This window comes from Rattus norvegicus, chromosome 18 (assembly GCF_036323735.1).
Source record: "Rattus norvegicus strain BN/NHsdMcwi chromosome 18, GRCr8, whole genome shotgun sequence".
Classification (NCBI taxonomy): Eukaryota; Metazoa; Chordata; class Mammalia; order Rodentia; family Muridae; genus Rattus; species Rattus norvegicus.
The window spans coordinates 27,773,875-27,789,827 of record NC_086036.1 but is presented as its reverse complement, the minus strand read 5'-3'; positions in this window follow the sequence as shown (position 1 = coordinate 27,789,827).

Sequence of the window (15,953 nt, the reverse complement as noted above, 5' to 3'; positions counted from 1 at the left end):
CAGCACCCCTTTCTCCTTACACATAGTCTGAGAGGCTTGTTCGTCATCTGGGAACCTAGAGTGTGTTGCTGGGGCCAGAATCTAAGAAGCCTTCTAGCAACTCTTTACCTGAGTCTAGTAGGTCCACAGGTGTTGCCTGATGAGTGCAGGCATCGTCTGAAGTCATGCCTCTACCTCTCATGTAACTTAACAGATCTCTCTGAACATCTTCCTTGTCTATAAGATGGGTGCCAAGGGCACAGACCTCATGGGGAGGTGGTAAAGCTGACTGTAACAGTACGTACAACACCGTTCACGAGCACCGTCTCTCTACTACAAGGCTGCTGCACTGTAGCTAAAAGCGTGGTGTGGGGGCTGAAGAGATGGCTCAGGAGTTAAGAACTCTGACTGCCCTCTCAGTGAACCCTGGTACAATTCCCAACGCCCTCATAGCTGCTCACAACTTTTTCTAACTCCAGTTCCAGGGGATCCAATGCCCTCTGCTGGCCTCTGCAGGTACCAAGCACACATGTATACATACATACATTCAGGTAAAACACCCACATACATAAAATTAAAGGTAAAATGATTTTTAAATTAAAAATAAAAGTGTGGGGGTTGGGGATTTAGCTCAGTGGTAGAGCGCTTGCCTAGGAAGCACAAGGCCCTGGGTTCGGTCCCCAGCTCCGAAAAAAAGAACCAAAAAAAAAAAGAAAAATAAAAGTGTGGCACGGATAATCTTGCCAGGAGAGCCTCACAGCCATCTGCATATACCCTCCCTGCCGGGGTGTGCCTAGAGACCTCTCCTGCAGTGATGTCTCCAGCCCTGGGTACCCCCTCAAGACAACAGCAGAGGTCTCTTATCGCTTGCCACTGCAGCACCTCTCTTGGCACCCAGTTGACTGATCCCTTGTGTTTACAGGCTTTCGTGCCTTACACACTGAAGTCGGCACACAGTAGGTGTTTAAGCACTGACTGCCCTGTGCCATAGCAGTAGAATGGTTTTGGCTGCCTCTTTAAACCACTGAGGTCATAGTTCTGTCCTCTCTACCAAAATAAAAATGCCTAACTGATCACGGCCACTTAAACAAACTATCGGAATGTGGGTGCTTTGCTCAACGACCAAACATCAGGTTTCCTGACCTGAAGGGTCATCTGCCCAAGTCCAGGGGTACCAACAATTAGAGGAAAGTGATACGTGATTGGTGTGCCAGTAAGGCAGGCACTCAGCCTCAGGGGCCTTATCCCCGAGATTACTGAGTATCCTCCATATTGGATTCAAAATAAAAGCCACCGCAAGCCATAGACCCGAAGCTTAGACGTCGGCGGAAATTAAAATAGCTTCTCGCTGTTTCCTGGTTTCAGTATTCTGGATAAGCTCGTGAAAGCCGAATCAGGCACTGGTCTGTCTCTCTGACTGTGTTCTAATGCTGTTTCTGCTTAGCTCGGATCTTAGCACATGCTTTTCTCCCTGGAGCTGACCCTGGCAGGTGTTAGAGTATGTGTGTATGGGAGGGAGGAGGTCATCTGCCCCCCCCCCGTCCCAAATGAGACCAATTCCTCCTGAATGTGTCTACACCCATACACCCCCATGGCTTTTGTGGTCCCTGAGGAGGTGAGAGACTAGGGCTACCCCAGACACCCCCTCCCCTCAACTGCTCCCCACGAGGTTTCCAGCAAGCCCCCCCTTTCTGGGGAACCTTGCGGCTGGGCCTGTGCCTGCGGCGAGTCTCACCCCAGTATTATTTTAGTCACAGACAGACACGAGGCAGATGGTGACAACATCCCTTCCCAGCTCCCTACTGACGAGAGCCCGAGCCGTTGCCGCCCTGAAGCCTCAGGGTTCTTCTCCCTCAGGAATATTTCAGTCCCGACTCAGTGGCTAAATGTGGCTGCTCGTGTGAGACAAGCACACATCTGCGTCTCCTCTTCCCTTCACCCAGCCCAATTCCAGGGCCTAGTTGAGAGCCCCTACGGTGCTCTGCCCACCTCACTCCTCCCCATGCCCCTCCCTCTCTTCTCTGGGCCTGGCCCAGACCACGAGCATTGAGCACTAGGAGAGGGAGCCATTGTGCCCACTTTACAGATGGTGACATAGGGGTTCTGAAGGAAGCAGGGGCCTAGGACATTCCTTCCTGACCTCCATCTCCACCTTCCCATCTCTATGCCACCCTCAGGCTACCCTTGTTCAGGGTCATAGTCAGTGCCAACAGTCTTGCCAAGGTAGATATGGCTACTTGGTGTTGGGGGAGGGGGAGCAGTCAGTGGTGATGTTCGTGGTGGTGGTGGTGGTGGTGGTGGTAGTGGTGGTAGTGGTGGTGGAGGTGGTAGTGGTAATGTGGTGTGGAGAGTCTAGGTAGACATAAAATAAGATGGTGTCACTTAGCCATTTCACTTCCCTCAGAGCACATGGGATCTCGCCTGGGCTATTGCACCCACTCTGTATCACACTGGGGCTCAAGACTGGTCTAGCCCTACCTGCCATCTCCTAGTTCTGCTGGTAGGTTCTGACTCGAAGGGCATGAGCATCAAATGCAGGATGGAGAAGTCAGGGGGAGGGAGCTTTGGCAGAGGACAGGCTTGGTACCAGTTGTACTAGTGCTCTGGGTAAATCACTCAACTTCAAGTTCTTTGCTTTTATCTATTAAATTCACAACAGTAGTTTGCCCCTCTGCCCCTAATTAGGTAAGGAGACTGCTACATTCCCAGCCCGCCTCCAATAAATATTTTTAAAATAAATGATGGATGTGCTGAAATTAGCATCAGGCATGGCTCAACTGGGCTGATTCTCTTTGGAGTCTCAGCTTTGCCTTGGTGGCCCACGAAAAGCTGAAGTTGGCCTCTGCCCAACTGCCACAGCGCAAAATGCCCGCAGCCATATGTGGGTAGCCAGGGCAGGGGACAGGCTCAAGCCCACAGGGTTGGAAAGTGGATTGAGGCTGCTTCGGCTCTTAGGCCCAGGCCTGTTTCCCCAGCCACCCACTCTGACTGACCAGGGGTGAGCTTGAGAGCTTGGGGTGCTTCCTCAGGCAGGTGAGGACATGTTTATTCCTAGTCAGACCTCCAGGCTGGGGGGTTCCCTACCTCTATCACAGGCCCTACCTGCTACCTCAGCTGACCTCCTTTGGGGCTTGGCCAAGACACACACTAACAAATCCTAACACAAAAACTCAGATCCAGTTGGGTGTGGAGACGCACATTTTTAATCCCAGCACTCAGGAGGCAGAGGCAGATGGATCTCTGAGAGTTCCAGGCCATGTCTCAAGCAACAAAGGTCTCATGCAACAAAGCAAGAACAAACAAAAACCTAATCCATCCATCCCAGTGACTCTGATGCCCTACAGAGATATACAGACGGCCCATGCACAAATACACACCATTCTACTGGAGGCACGGAGGCAAAACTGTACACAACTCAACGTCTGTGGCAGAGAACTCAGTTGGCATCTTGTATTGCAGAGCCCACCACAGACTGTGATCTCGAACACCTGCAGTAGAGCCCCCACCCACCCATACAGTCACAGCGCAAGAGTATAAACCCAGGAATAGCCCAGTCCAGGCACTCAGCTCAGGAACACAGCAGGGAGACCAGCAGGATGTGTGGGGCCTGCCTGGCAGAGGATCTGGTGCTGTCTCTCTTCATTCAAATCTGGACAGGAAGAACTAAGTAGGTCCCAGCAGCTCTGAGACAAGCTGGGTTGGTGACAGAGCCATTGAAGGAAAACTGATCCAGGTCAGGGCCAGCTCTACGAGGTCTGCTTTCATGAGACTAAAACCAAGTCTTCATGGCCAACAACTAGCAAGTCTTTTGTGATTAAGCTAAGAACTGGGGGCTGAGGTGATGGATCAGTGGTTAAGAGCACATGTTCTTCCTGAGGACCTGAGATCAATTCCCAGCACCCACGTGAGACAACTTACAACTGCCTATAACCCCAGCTCCAGGAGAATCACACACCTCTGGCATCAATGGACAACTGCATTCATGTGCAATACCCACCACTCCGCTGCCCACATACACATAATTAAAATAATGGAAATAAGTTGTTTCTTTGTTTTTTCAGCCAGGAACTGAGCTGGAGAAATGGCAAGGATGAAGACCACTTACTGCTCTTCTCAAAGACCTGAGTTCCATTCCCAGCACCCACGTGGCCGCTGACTCCTATCTATAACTTCCCTTCCAGGGAATCTAGCTCCCTCTTCTGGCCCCCTAGGGCATAGCATGCATACAGTGCAAATAGAAAGTGTAGGCAAAACACCCAAATACAAAACAATAAATCTTTTTTAAAGTTATGAAAGTTACCAGACAGTGTTGGCGAACACCTTTACTCACAGGACTCTGGAGGCAGAGGTAGAGGTGGACCTCTGTGAGTTCCAGGCCAGCCTGATCTATATAGAGGGTTCCAGGCCAGCCAAGGCTACACAGAGAAGCCCTATCTTGGAAAAACAAAAACAAAGGTGAAGAATTGGCAGGCGTGGTGGCACATGCCTATGCTCCTCAAACTGGGGAAGCTGAGCCTAGGTATTGAACTACAGAGCTGCAGAGTGAGAGCCTGCCTAAAGCAAAGCAAAGCCAGGCACAGTGCACACCTGTAATTTAACACTTAGGAGGTAGAGTCCAAAGAATGAGGAGTTCAAAATCATCCTTAATTACATAGCAAGTTCAAGGCCACCCTAGGCTACACAAGGCCCTGTGTCAATAAAGAAAAAAAGGAAGGAAGGAAGGAAGGAAAGAAGGAAGACAAGACTAGTGACATACAAAAATATGGGTGTGGCAAGCATCTCTAATGTCAGTTAACATGGAGTATGCTTTATACCAGAAACAAAACAACCCTGCCTACCAACAACTAAAGGTTCTCCTTTGACCTCTATCCACATAAATGCTCTCAAATGGGAGTTGGGAGGTGAGTACATGCACACACGCATACATGTATGTTAGAGCTAAATAAAAAAAATAAATAAAAAACTCCTTGTGATGGCACAAGCCCATAATCCTAGCATTTGTGAAGCAAAAGCAGGAGGACTCACAGTTTAAGGTTATCCTCAGCTACATACTGAGTTTGAAGCCACCCTGACCTACATGAGATCCTGCCTCAAAAACAAAACAAAACAAACAAACAAAAACATGACCAAATGAAATGGTGCGAACCTTTAATTTCAGTAGTCTAGAGGCAGAGGGAGGTAGAATTCTGGATCTGGTCCACATAGAGAGTTCCAGGACTACCTAGTGAGACCTGGTCACAAAGAAACAAAAGGGATAGAGAGTCTGCTCTGTAGTTAAGAGAACTGGCTGCTCTTCCAAAGGACCCAGGTTCGATTCTCAACACCCATGTGTCTGCTTACTCCAAGTCACGTGCCCGATTATTCCAGGTTCCAGAGGCTCCAACATCCTCTTAGGCATGAGTGTCTTAAACAAAACAAAGGAAGTTGTCGATTCAACTCCTACCTCAAACAGTGACACCAGGCCATTTCCTTGGGGTAGGCATGGTTCTTGGGCAGGTGTGAATTTTCCATACCATCTCATAAGGCCTTAAATAGATGTGTACTTCAGGACTGAGATTTAGAAAAATGTCAGTCCTACTGCTTAAGCGATGCCTGCTTTTCAATGATCCCCTAGCAGACTCAGTCGTCAGTGCCTTGATCTGCATAAGGCACCAACCCAGAGGCTCCAACATTCTTCTTAGGCACGGAATGCACGTGATACATAAACATACATGCAGGAAAAACACCCACACACATAACAAAAGAATTAATAGTTGATAGTTCTTTAAGAGGAACCTCTCGCCTAGTGCTGCACATGAACTTGTAGCCACTACCAATCTCTCCTCACCTGCCAAGGTCACCCTCACACTGGTGCACAGCAAACTGGATGGGGCTACTTGCTGTCACCACAAAGCCACAGGAAGAGAGAAGCTGGGTATCAGCTTAGAAACCTGTGGAGACATGCTTGGCTGAGTTCTAAGCAGGAAACCGCACTGTGCCAATCACAGGCAAGAAGCAAAAGTCCCTCTGTGTGACTGAGCAGGCCTCAAGGACACAGTGCCATGAAGCCAAACAGCGTTTGAAGGCCTGTGGGAGAGGAGCCTCTCTTCTCTGCCCTGGCTCTCTCTGGGCTCTGTTACTTCCGTCCTCAGCATCTCTCTGTGCTACCTACTGTCCCAGCGCTGGCATCTGAGAGCCTCCGTTCTCTGACTTGTCCTGTTCTTATTTCTGTCTTCCTTTGTTTGTAGAACTCACTCCTCTTTAACTTGTATACTCTGCATATGTCTCAGCCTCCTGAGTGACGGAATTACAGACAGGAGCCACTATGCTGACCTGTGCTTTTCTCTAACTTTGCCAATGCTCTTCCCTCCACCGAGAATATGTTCCCAGTCTCTGTCTTCTGACATCCTGCCCGTCCATCAAAATCAGTGTCATCCTCCAGAGAAACCTCTACCGAGAAAACCCAAATCTCAGTTGAGGTCCCAGGTGAGATACGTAAGACCCCCGCACATCCTCACTCAGCACAAGAGACAATAAGCAGGGCAGATTCTGTGGGCAGGGCCGAGGACTTGGGGGAGCATCCTAGGACTAGGCGAGGTCAAAATTAGGCTCTGACTTCATAAAGGCATTATCCACCTCTTCATTTGATAACGCTGGCGCTGTGGGGGCCAGCAACAGTGAGTTAACTTGTGCCTTATGCAGATCAAGGCACTGACGACTGAGTCTGCTAGGGGATCACTGAAAAGCAGGCATCGCTTAAGCAGTAGGACTGACATTTTTTCTAAATCTCAGTCCTGAAGTACACATCTATTTAAGGCCTTATGAGATGGTATGGAAAATTCACACCTGCCCAAGAACCATGCCTACCCCAAGGAAATGGCCTGGTGTCACTGTTTGAGGTAGGAGTTGAATCGACAACTTCCTTTGTTTTGTTTAAGACACTCATGCAGTCCAGGCTAGCCTTAAATCCTCTTTGTAGCTAACTCCTGAGAACCTGTCTCTGACTGCCAACGCATAGGGTCATCATCTATGACACCACGCCTCAGTCAGTCAGCTTACTTACTTGTTTTGTTTTGGGAGACGGGGCCTCACAGAGCCCAGGCTACCTTTAAACATACTAGGTAACCAGAGATGACCTTGAACTCCTGACCCTCCTGCCTCTACCTTACTATTGCTGAGATTACAGCCATGCGCCATGGGGCCCCGATCTTTAAGGTGCTGAAGAAGGAACCCAGCATGCTAGACCTCCCCATCTGAGTTACACGCACCCAACTAGCTCTGTTTAAGTTGTTTATTATCATTTAAAGATTTATCTCTGCCTTGACATGTATGTATGTTTGCCTGTGTGTATGTGTGTGCATTGCATGCATGTGTTGCATGCACTGCATGCACTGCATGCCCAGGAAGCCAGAAGAGGGTGTTTGATCCCTTGGAACTGGAGTTACAGATGGTTGTGAACTGCCATGTGGGTGCTGGGAATTGAACTCAGGACCGCTGGAAGAGTAGTCTTGGGTGCTCTTAACCGCTGAGCCATCTCTCCAGCCCACAGCCAGTGCTCTTCCCCCCCACCGCCCCCCCCCCCCGGAGCTGGGGACCGAACCCAGGGCCTTGCGCTTCCTAGGCAAGGGCTCTACCACTGAGCTAAATCCCCAACCCCCGCAGCCAGTGCTCTTAAGCAGTAAGCCTTCTCACTAGTTCACCAGTGAATTTCAGTTGCTAAGTTCTAGCCTATTTGTCCAACTACCATTTTTTTTTTTTTTTGGTTCTTTTTTTCGGAGCTGGGGACCGAACCCAGGGCCTTGCGCTTCCTAGGCAACCGCTCTACCACTGAGCTAAATCCCCAACCCCCCAACTACCATTTTTTAAAAACCTGTTTATTTTAAAACAGAGTCTTACTGTGTAGCCTGTGTGTAATAGTGTATAGTACTGTTACTACGTTCCCTTACTGACTGGAAACTTAGTTTCCAGAGCAGGCTGGCCTTGAACTCTCAGAAATCCATCTGCCTCTGCCCCCTGACTGCTAGGATTAAAGGGGTGTGCCACCATACCCATCTATGCCTGACTTTATAACAACCGCAGACAGTCTGTTCTCTGTGAGTTATGCAGATCTTTCTAATGTCAACACATTTTGTTATACTGTATTCAATAAACAAATTCATTGATATCACTTCACTCTCAGAAATGTTTAAGAAGCTGCCAAGCCTGTGTGATGTGTATAAGTACAACATTCCAGGATTTGAATTTCAACAGAAAGAACAGAACGCCATCCTCACCAACAAATACTGGCCGTTGTTTGCTTCAAATGACTGGCTCATTTCATTGTTGTTGAGAGAACAGCTGTCAGATATCAGAATCCGAGGTTAGGGGTTTAAATATTTTTTTCATGCATGCTTTTCTGAAGTGGGTCTCACTGTGTGGCTCAGGTGGGCTTCTAACAACGGGCTTCAGGGCACGCGTCTCCCTCAGCTCTCCTAGAAGCTGGGGTAACAGATACAAGTCACCACAGCCTGCCTGTGAGCCTTTCTTATTGAGCTAAAATGAAGTCCCAGGTTTTTTTTTTTTTTTTTTTTTTTTTTTTTGGTTCTTTTTTTTTCGGAGCTGGGGACCGAACCCAGGGCCTTGCGCTGGTTTTTTTTTTTTTTTTAAGATTTATTTATTTATTATACATAAGTACACTGTAGCTGTCTTCAGACACACCAGAAGAGGGCATCAGATCTCATTACAGATGGTTGTGAGCCACCATGCAGTTGCTGGGATTTGAACTCAGGACCTCTGGAAGAGCAGTCGGTACTCTTAACCTCTGAACCATCCCTCCAGCCCCCAAAGTTCCAGTTTCTAAATGCAAAGGAAAGCACCCGAGCCTAGGGAGATAGCGCAGGGGTAAAATCACCTGCCATGCAAGCAAGAGGACCAGAGTTTGGATCCCCGAAACCCAGGTAAGTCACCCACCTGCCTATAATTCTAGTCTCACTGGGGATTGAAGAGCAAACTGGCTATCCAGACTAAACATCATAGAGCTCCGGGTTTGACTGAAAGACTCTCCCTCAGTGAAAAAGGTGGAAGAGAGGTGGAGGAGGATTTTCACATCAACCTTGGGCCTGCACTCTCATACATTTGAGCACACACATACACATATGCCCACATAGTACAAACATGCGCGCGCGCGCACACACACACACAGACACACACACACACACACACACACACACACACACACACGTAAAACAAACAAATAAGTAAAAAGCTAGTTGAGGGGCAGTGAGATGGCTCTGAGGGTGAAGTCACTGGCTAAGTAAACCTGGAGGCCTGAATTTGATTCCTGGAAGCCATATATAGGTGGAGGTGAGAACCAAATAAACAACATTGTTCTCTGACCTAGATACACTGTGGCACTGGAGCCCATGCTTGCCTGTGTGCACATAATAATAGTTATAATTTGGGAACTGGAGAGATGATCAGCAGGTAATAACCTTGGCTGTTCGTCCAGAAGACCCAGGTTCAATTCCCAGCACCCACATGGCAGTTCACAACCATCTGTAACTCCAGTTCCAAGGGATCAAACACCCTCTTCTGGCTTCCTGGGCATGCAGTGCATGCAACACATGCATGCAATGCACACACATACACACAGGCAAACATACATACATGTCAAGGCAGAGATAAATCTTTAAATGATAATAAACAACTTAAACAGAGCTAGTTGGGTGCGTGTAACTCAGATGGGGAGGTCTAGCATGCTGGGTTCCTTCTTCAGCACCTTAAAGATCGGGGCCCCATGGCGCATGGCTGTAATCTCAGCAATAGTAAGGTAGAGGCAGGAGGGTCAGGAGTTCAAGGTCATCTCTGGTTACCTAGTATGTTTAAAGGTAGCCTGGGCTCTGTGAGGCCCCGTCTCCCAAAACAAAACAAGTAAGTAAGCTGACTGACTGAAGCGTGCTGTCATAGGCCATGATCCTTACAGGAGAGGAGAAAGAAGAAATCGCCATGGGTTACCTGAGCCATAAAAACGTGGCCCTGAGTGTCCAATCGGAGTTAAGAGCAGCCCAGATGGAGCATATAAAATAGGAAGTAATAACTCTGGGTTATCGATAGGAAAGTAGATTCTAACAGCCAGGAGGGCGGCCAGCTGCCCAGGTATTGTGCTGCTTAGGGCATATTGTAAATATAAAGGCTGTGCGTGTGTTTTTCATCTGGGAGCTCAATAACCAAAGACGGGCTGGAAATCCCGGGCTGGGATATTAAATATTTTCTACTACAATCCTATGCGCTGGGAGTCAGTGGCAGTTTCTCAGGGGTTAGCTACAAAGAGAACTCAAGACCAGCCTGGGCTGCATGAGACTGCCTTAAACAGAACGAAGCAAGAAAGCTCGTTCACTCTCTTCTGGCCTCTGAGGACATTGGACACACAACATTGCACACAAACATATATAAAAACTATACATATAAAATGTTCATTAAGGGCTAGAGAGATGGCTCAGCGGTTAAGAGCACTGACTGCGCTTCCAGAGGTCCTGAGTTCAATTCCCAGAAACCACATGGTGGCTCACAACCATAATGGGGTCCGATGCCCTCTTCTGGTGTGTCTGAAGACAGCTACAGGGCACTCATAGACATTAAATAAATAAATCTTTTTTTTTTTTTTTTGGTTCTTTTTTTCGGAGCTGGGGACCGAACCCAGGGCCTTGCGCTTCCTAGGTAAGCGCTCTACCACTGAGCTAAATCCCCAGCCCCAATAAATCTTTTTTTTAAATGTTCATTAAGAGTAAAAAACTGGGCATGGCATGGTGCCCACTTGAGAGGTAAAGGCAGGAGGAGCCCTGTGAGCTCAAGCTCAGCCTACTCTACACAGTGAGTTCCAGGACAGACAGGGCTATGTAGTGAAACCCATATTGTATTTTATTTTATTTTTTTTTATTTTTTTCGGAGCTGGGGACCGAACCCAGGGCCTTGTGCTTGCTAGGCAAGAGCTCTACCACTGAGCTAAATCCCCAACCCCGAAACCCATATTTTAAAAAAGATAAATAAATAAAAATAAAGTTCATTGGTGGAGTTTTGGAGTCTAGATGACAGTTAACTTATAGATCTGGGTATAGTACAAAGGATCTGAAAGGCTTTTAGAATATCTTATGGAGCCAGTCTGCTATTTGTGTGTTCTTGTTTTTCTGATCCTTTATCTCACCCCCACCCTCAGTTTCACCCCCTAAAACTAGATAGGAGAAAACTAAGTCAGAGGGGAAAGAGAAATTAGGAGAATCCCTGAATTCAATTCCTTTCCTTTTGTTTCTTCTTCTACCTCAGCTACTAACAAACTACAACCAACCTCCAGAAACAACCAACAATGACCGACTGACCGAATTTCTACACCCTCCGAAAAGTTGCCAGAATTCCAGACATCACACAATCGCAGAAACTGTCTGCAACTGGCAAAACCATGCTTCTGCCAGAGCACGAGACAAGTCACAGTCAGCTGCTGTGGACAATCCATAGCCCCACATCCCACACCTGGGAGTAAAACAAAACCACATTCTTACAATATTTCTGTGTTTTTCAAAGAAAACAAAATCCCAGAATTTTCAAAAATATCACCACATTTCCCCACTTCTGTTTTAAGCCATTAATTGTGCTGTGTGGAGCAGCAAATTTTCAATGAAATAAGTGCTTTTTGGGTCAGTGGTGAAGGTTTTCAATAGACCTCTTCTCCTCAATTCTAATCTTTACCAGTTTCAACGGTGTCCATAGCTTTTCATTTTCTGTGGAAACATAAACAAATTCATGTCTCCAACACAAAACTTTCTCTGGCTTCCATTCTGACGTTAACACATCCTTATCCTATACAGGCTGGCTTAACTCCACAGTTTTTCTATAACCCAGTGTCTCTCAGCTGCTGCTGTTCCTTTCTCACTAACACTCAGAAAGTTTGAAGTTAGCAGAACACTACTGATTTTATCTCAGTTTTTGTTTTGTTTTGTTTTGTTTTCTCTTTGTTTTATAAGCCATTCCTTTAAGATGTGATTAGATTTTTCTGCAACTGCTTGTCCCGTGTTTGGACAATCGGCACAGCCTGGGTTGTAGTTGATGACGTATATCAATACTTTCCCAGGAGCACCTACCACTTTACCCCCTATTGCATCATGGACTATCTCTGGGATTGCAGGAATATTAATGAGTACCCCACTGTTGTAGAAGATCCCTTCCCCATAAATTATGGGTATGTCAGCCACATGAGGCCCTAACTTTCCTATTATACCTTCCAGTCCCACACATTTAACCCATTGCACACTTTGTTTTAGCTGAGATAACTTTCCAATTCCTAGAAATCAGGCATAAACCTTTTGAAGTGGTCATCCCTAATCCCAGTTTGTTTGGTGAAATGATGGTTACATCAGCCTCTGTGTCCACCTGATTTTCTATGTCAATACCACTTACTTTCTATTTTAATTTTGGCCTCTGACCATTCACAACTGTTTCCAGAACACACGCTTTCCAGTACTTCCAAACCCTCCTATTGTTTCCACAGGAGAGGCTTTGCCTTCGATGTAGGGAAACAGTAGCCGATGAGCAATCCCATCAGCTCCATTAATTGCATCTCTCTTTTTACAAAGGCCATAACTTTAATTTCTTGAATCCTTGGGAAGTCAATGCATTCCTTCCCAGGACCATCCCTAGTGTCCCTGAGGACAAAGGACCATAAACTCCAGTAGCTGTGTGATAGCATTGAATTTTGAGGGATAGAGTAAGATGCTTACCTGTGGCCACATCTAGAGCCGCACAGCCTGTAGTAGTGTGCATTAACTCTCCAATGCCAAGTGGAGGGTTTTCAGTCTGCATGTTACTCCTTGGCAGAAATGGCTCACAATTTTTGCTGTGGAGCCCTGAACTAGGTCACCAAGGCTGTTTCCCAACAGTAAGAAGTAACCTTGAATATCTCTTTTGTACCTACACTCATTAGTCCAGTGGCAACCCTGGCCATATCCCACATCACCTGCACACCCCTGGAAACCTAGGCCTTCCTTCTGGTTTATATTTAGAACAACCATCGCCCTTAGAGATGTCTTGTTCACAATTTTGTTGCAAATTATCATATTTCCCACAATTAAAGCTATGGGCATTTTGAGATCTGAGACCCTTAGCAGCTTGGTGATAGTCTCTTCACAAATGACTATATTTCCCACAACCGAAGCACCAGACATTTTGATGTCAAAGACCTCTAACTATAGTGTGACCTGTTATATTAGCTTGACACACGTTAGAACCAATATTGGTAGTATCTGTTATCTATTCACCCATCAGTGCTGCTACCATATTTAATAGTTAATAACCATTTTCAAATGCCAAGGTCTCTATCAGCAGTGCCTTTCATGAGGGTCCAATATGACTTTGTTCACGGCTGTAACTAATCTTTGTTTAAAAAAAAAAAAAAGACTTCTCCAGAGCCTTGTATAATCTTTGTAAACAAAGTGGGCCTTTCCCCATGATCCTCAGCTTGTCCCAAGCTCTTAAAGTCACTAAGCTACATTGTTCTATTGTAGCATCATCATATCAAATCTGTTCTTCTCTATCAGTGTTCTACTGCCCTTCATCTAGCAACTGATCTTTTACTATATTTATTCCGCTTGCTCTATTTCACTGTTCAATTTGATGGCTTCTTCCATCCACCATGTTAATCTTTGCAACTGTGGACTGGCCTCTAGTAAAACTGTTACCAATACCTTCTCATCTTGGAGAATAATCCTGGTTTGAGTAGCCCAGTTCTTTAAAATTTGTTTCACTTAAAGCGAGTGCATCCCATATGAAATCATGGATCTTTAAAATGCCTTAGATCTATCATTTCTATAGGATGCTATTCTATCTCATAACCTTGTTCCCCACCATTAGTAGCCATATTCTGTATGACTACTGGGAAAGCTGATGGTGATCTTGCAACCCCAGGCTGCTGCTCCTCTACCCCTGGTGGTGTGATTGGTTCCAGATTAACCCTTTCTTTCTCAATGGGGAGTTTTCATTACATTGTCCTCCTACTTTTTTTTTTTTTAACTTTTTTCTGACCTGACCTCCCTCTAGCACAGTTTATTTCTTTCTTCCCTCCTGTGGGAAACTCCCGCTCTCTTGCTCAGTCACTGGGACTGGGCCTTTTCATTCTCTCTTTTCCAGTGCTCCTTGCTTCCCAAGTGTTTCCACCTCCACTCACAATATCTTCAGTTTCACAGCCAACTCTGCAACCCCTTGAGAAAAGAAAGATCAGAGTGACCCCTTCAGTTTTCCCATTTCAGGCATTTCGTGTTGCTTAGACCCCTCCATTTTCTTTTTTTTTTTTTAAGATTTATTTATTTATTATATATATAAGTACACTGTAGCTGTCTTCAGACACACCAGAAGAGGGCATCAGATCTCATTACAGATGGTTGTGAGCCACCATGTGGTTGCTGGGACTTGAACTCAGGACCTCTGGAAGAGCAGTCAGCGCTCTTAACCACTAAGCCATCTCTCCAGCCCGACCCCTCCATTTTCACACACAATTTTACCAACTGCTAGGCCATTCTTCCAAACTTTTTGAAACAGAATATATGAAGAAGAAAAAGGGAAAACACAAAATCCCCTCTAGGAGTAAAGAGAGATATATTCCAGAGGTAATGGCACATTGTTTGCTGGCATCTTGAAAAAAAGAATCTGGGCTGGAAAGATGGATGGCTCAGTGGTTAAGAGCACTGACTGTTCTTCCAGAGGTCCTGAGTTCAATTCCCAGCAACCATATGGTGGCTCACACCCATCTGTAATGGGAATCAGATGCCCTCTTCTGATCTGTCTGAAGACAGCTACAGTGTACTCATAAATAAAATAAATCTTAAAAAAAAAACAACAAAGAATCCATTCCTTTGTCACCTGCCATTTCCTTTATGGCATTTAAAATCAGATTTCCCATTTTTTCCCTTTATTGAGATTCACATTTGGTACAACTCCTAGCACATCCTTGCTGCTTTGTGGGCTCTTCTTTTCCCACCCTTTCCCCCTCTGGCTTCACCTCTTTTTTTTTTTTTTTTTGTCTTTTCTTTTTTAGGAGCTGGGGACCGAACCCAGGGCCTTGCGCTTGCTAGGCAAGCACTCTACCACTGAGCTAAATCCCCAACCCGGCCTTGCATTCTCTAGGCAAGCGCTCTACCGCTGAGCTAAATCCCCAACCCTCTGCCTTCACCTCTTAACACTAGATAGGAGAGAGACAAGGTTAGAGGGGAGAGAGGAATCAGGAAAGTATCTGAATCTGATTTCTTTTCTTTTGTTTCTTCTTTGACCTCCCTAAATGACCAACAACCACCAACAGACTCCTCTTGGGACCTTGACATTATATACTGTCTGAAATGTTCCCAGAAATCCAAACATCACAAATTGCAGGAAGCATCTATAGCTAGGAAATCACGCTTCTGCTTGAGCACAAGACAAATCATAGTCAGCTGCTGTGGACAGCAACTGTAAATCTGTGTGAGGCAAGAGTTTTGCCACATATACACTTCAAGAATGATAATCAAATGTGCATGTGTGTATTGTCACATGCACATACAACAGAATGAACATAAAAGCAGAAGGGAGTCTAATAACCCAGTCTGCTACATCAAGTCATAAACAAATGGAATCTCCCCAAACCTAAAAGGTCTATTCTTCTTACAATTTGTGTTTTGTTCTAGAAAAATAAAGTTAACTCTCATTTTTAAAAAAATGATATCATCAGCTGGGCAGTGGCAGGGGACCCATTTAATTCCAGCACTTGGGAAACAGAGGCAGGCAGATCTTTGAGTTCAAGGCCAGCCTGGTTTACAGAGAGAGTTTCAGGACAGCCAGGGCTACACAGAGAAACCCTGTCTCAACAAAACAACAACAACAAAAACCAAACGAGGTATTGTCTATGACAGCATGTGATGGAACTTTCCTTTGTATTTACTAGGTGGTTCTTGTTTTATTTTGTTTTGTTTTTACAGTATCAGGGATCAAATGCAGAGTTTTAT